This window comes from Phacochoerus africanus, chromosome 5, assembly GCF_016906955.1.
Source record: "Phacochoerus africanus isolate WHEZ1 chromosome 5, ROS_Pafr_v1, whole genome shotgun sequence".
In the NCBI taxonomy this organism is placed as follows: Eukaryota; Metazoa; Chordata; class Mammalia; order Artiodactyla; family Suidae; genus Phacochoerus; species Phacochoerus africanus.
The window spans coordinates 78,304,507-78,309,270 of NC_062548.1; positions in this window are offsets into that span (position 1 = coordinate 78,304,507).

Sequence of the window (4,764 nt, forward strand, 5' to 3'; positions counted from 1 at the left end):
TAATGGAATATTTATTTATATTCGTAGGGGAAAAGTGACTACTCTTGGCCTGGTTGTTCACACATAACATCCATAGCAGGAAATGGCAAGAGTTGGGTGGGTTTTTTTTTCATTTTTTAAAAATTTTATGGCCACACTCAAGGCCAGGGGTTGAATCCTACGCATTGTGCCACAGCAGGAACTCCTAGGAGTTTATTTGGATGTAAATCTCAGTGCTAAATTGGTCTAGAACAAATGCCAGCAAGAAGTGGAGTGAGGATTGCCACTACTGAGCCAGAGTCTGGACTGTGACTATGTGAGGAGTAACCACACTCCCCCTAGAGACTTGCAGACAAACAGGTTTATGGCTCATCACCAAGGCTACAAAATCCTTTGGGCGAAACGAACGTAGGACCTGGATTCTTCAGAAGTGGTCTGGGAAGATGGCTTTGCCTTCAAGCCCAGCAAATGAAGCTAGGAGAGGAAGTCAATATAAGTTAATAGAGGTCTCTGATGCTAAGGCATCCTGAGGCAGGAGAAGGGCAGGAGTCTGGCACATTGAAACTAGTTTTTAAAAAAAAGAAAGAAAGAGGCGTTCCTGCTGTGGCTCAGCAGGTTAAGGACCCAACATAATATACGTGAGGATGCAGGTTCAATCCCTGGTCTCACACAGAGCTATGTCCAGTGCCATAATGCTGATTGTTTCGAAGTGTACAATATGAATTCAGCACAGGGACTGGGACAGTGAGCATGAACTGTTGTTGTTAGCCCAAGTCCTCTGCCAAACCCACCATTTACTTGGGCTTAATTTACCAGTTTCTGAAAGAATGGTAATTTTAGTTGCTCTGTTGATAGACAATGTTTAAGGTAAGTTGGAGGTAATATTGCTATACATCTTAAAAGTATAGTAATGTATTTTCAGATAAACAAAAATAGCTACAAGAAATGGAGTGTCTACATGGGACTTACAGTCTTGTGTGTTTAATATAATCTCTTTTGATTCTACGAACATCATATTATGTTACCATTATCATTGAACAAATGAAAAAACTAGGGCTCTGAGAGGCCAAGTAGATTGGTTTGTTCAAGGGTAGCCAGCTTGTAATCAGCAGAACTGGGATACGAACACATCCTTCAGATTCCATGTCCGTATTCTTTGCACATTTCTATGGATGATGAGAAATTTTTCAGTTGCTTTGACATTTATTGATTCCATTTTAAGACGTTGCAGTTGCATTTTATCTTCTGAAAATGTTATTCCCAATGCAAGTTGCCCAGCACTTATAACACCTCATATTTGAAAAGTAATTTATTTTTGCAAATGCCTTCCATTTTCTCATGTAATTCTCACAACATTGGGAAGAGAGTGTCTTCATTCCAATTTTACAAATAATGAAAATAATAATGAAATGCCAAGATGTAATTGCCTTGAATAACGAAACCAATTAGTAGCTGGGTGAGGATTCAAACTGAGATCACCTTACTCCACGTCCAACCTGCTCTTGAATACACCAGTGGCAGTCAGCTAGAGACTGTGGGATTGTCAAACAAAAAGTTGAGAAAAAGAAGTTAAATTTCCAAAAAGACTTTATTTTTACTATTATTTTCTCACTTTTTAATGTTTTATTGAAATATAATTGGTTTACAATGTTGTGACAGTTCCAGCTGTACAACAAAGTGATTCAGTTGTATGTATACACACATCCATCCTTCTTCAGATTCTTTTCCCATATAGATTGTTCCAAAAGAGTATCATCTTATTTCCACCCACCAGCCACCAGAGTAATTATTAAGTTTGCCGTATACTCTCTAATTCTTTTAAAAGTGCTAATAAAAGCATATGTAGGGAGTTCCCATTGTGACTCAGCAGGCTACAAACCTGACTAGCATCCATGAGGATGTGGGTTTGATCCCTGGCCTCATTCAGGGGCTTAAGGATCTGGTGTTTCCCTGAGCTGTAGTGTAGTTCAAAAGCATGGCTTGAATCCCACCTTCGCTGTGGCCGTAGTGTGGGCCTGCATCTGTAGCTCCGATTTGACTCCTAGCCCATGGCTTCCATGTGTCACAGGTGTGGCTCTAAAAACAAACAAACAAAAAAAACCAGGGACCTAAAAAAGCATATATAAATGTATTTGGTTTTAAATTTTTAATGTTTTAAGGTACAATCATACTACAGATATTATTTGTAATTAGATTTTTTAATCTTTAGATTTATTTCATAGAAATCACATGGATCTAATTACTTTCCAAGACCTGGGGAACAACCACATAAAAACATGTTTACAAGAAGGACAGAAATTCATTTCAACAAATATTTATGGAGCACTTACTGTGTGCGATACACTGGTCTGCAGCAATGAAAGACACAGGCAAAAATGCCTGCCCTCAGGCTTCCATGCTTTGCCACAGTGTAACCATCCCACTTTCACTAAGAGCAGTTTTAAACATGTTTACCAATATAGCATATAACTTACTATTTTAATAGTGACTTAAATTCTGTGGTATGAGTATATTAGAATTTTTTTCAATCTTTTTGTATTGGTTAACATTCAATTTATGCTTGGTTTTGATTTTTCATTATCAATGCTGAAGTAACACCCATATTACAATTATATATATCCCATTATATACAATGTAATGATGCTTTTATTTCTTCCAAAGGATGGTGTCCTAAAAGTAGGACTTATGTCTCAATATATAGATATATGATTTAATTTAATTTTAATAAATTCATCAGGTAACTCCTAACAACACTGATTTCCTTACATCTTTACCAACACCGAATTTTTTTTTTTTTTTTCCAGGCCAGAGGCATGCAGAAGTTCCAAGTTCCCAGGCCAGGGATCAAACCTGAGCCACAACAATGACAATGATGAGTTCTTTTTTTTTGGTCTTTTTGCTATTTCTTGGGCCGCACCCGTGGCATATGGAGGTTCCCAGGCTAGGGGTCGAATCAGAGCTGTAGCCACCAGCCTACGCCAGAGCCACAGCAACACAGGATCCGAGCCGCGTCTGCAACCTACACCCCAGCTCACGGCAACGCCGGATCGTTAACCCACTGAGCAAGGGCAGGGACCGAACCGGCAACCTCATGGTTCCTAGTCGGATTCGTTAACCACTGCGCCACCACAGGAACTCCAATGATGAGTTCTTAACCACTAGGGCAGCAGGGAACTCCATCACTGAATTTTAAGTCTTAAAAATTTTTCCATGCTAATAGGCCAAATAATTTTATATACAGATTTAATTTGCATTCCTCTCTGGCTCTTCCACTAGAGATGGTGAGCATCCTTACATGTGCTTATTAACCATTTGCATTTCCACCTAATAATAATTGCTAATATTAGAGTCAGGTACTAGGACATGCATCATCTCATTAGATCCTCACAATAACCCTATGAAAGAGATAACATCCAATCCCCCACCCACCCATGTTATAGATAAGAAAACCATTTCCAAGAGGTTATGCAACTTATCCAAGTTTACACAACTGGCAAAGTGGTAGGGTGGGGATTTTAACCTGTCTGATTGTAGAGCTTCTAGGCTTACTCACTGCACAAACTGCTTCTGCTACCAGCAACATTTGTCATTTTCTCCAGCCTTACTCCCGCCCTTCTAGTGAAGTCTAAACAACTTGATTAAATTAGCAGAAACCTGAAGACTCCCTTTGCATAAGACACTATGGTGGACATTGTTGGGTGATCTGAAGAAATAAAGCTCCTGCCCCAAAATCTCAGGGGATTAAAATATATTATATGTAAGCAATATATGTATAATACACAATATTTTATATATATTCAGTATTTTATATGTATTCAATATGATATACATCAGTATTTTTAGGAATACAATTTAATGTTAGTAACTATGATGTGGTGGGCAAATCTATCTAATGTTAGAGAAGCAAATGACCATATACAATTCTGCAGCCTTGCAGAATTTAGTACCCTTCAAAGAGTAATGTAGGTAAAATCACAAATAACTGAAATGAGAGTTAAAGCTGATTTATTTTTGTAGAATGTAGGAAACAAATCACGTTCGAGATGATGCTATTTCTCAAGAAAAGCAAAAACCACCAAATAGATCCATCCCTACCCATTTGTCCTCACCAACCTGGTTCTCTACTTCCCAGGTGTGCTCACCGGCCCTGGTACTATCCACCGAGGTGGTGCTGAAGCAGGTGCTCACTCTCCGCTATCTGAAGCCATTCCCAGGGGAACCATAACACCCTTGGTCTCCCCCTGCCTCTAAAACCGCGAGGTGTTAGCTGACTTCTGCCATAAAGACTTTCTAGTCACCCTTAATTTGCAAATCCAAGCTCTGCGGTGTCGCATCGGGTGCCCTGTCAATCATCTTTTGACCAATCCCCCCCTCTTGGCCACTGTCACCACCTATGCCTTAGACAGACCCATGCCGGTTGCCTTTTACAGGGTTAATAGCTCATCCTACAAGATCTGTGTAAATATATGTGATTCATTACACGGTGTCACTCTTGAGAGAATATCCATAATGGAAATACACACACACACACACACGAAGATATAGCATCTTAATATATATATGCTATTTTTCTTTTTCTTGAGCACATTCCTAATCCAGTACGGTTTGCAGTCCACATTCGATGGAACTGCCCCTTCCTTCAGCCATTTCCCCTAAGCTTTGGAAAGTCTTAGATTAAATCACTGGCTAACGGTTTCCTGCCCGGCTTCCCGGTTTCCGGGCTTTCTGTCTCCCCTTTGCCTCTCAGCCTCCTCCTGCCTGGCTGGGGCTCGATCCGAGAGCAAG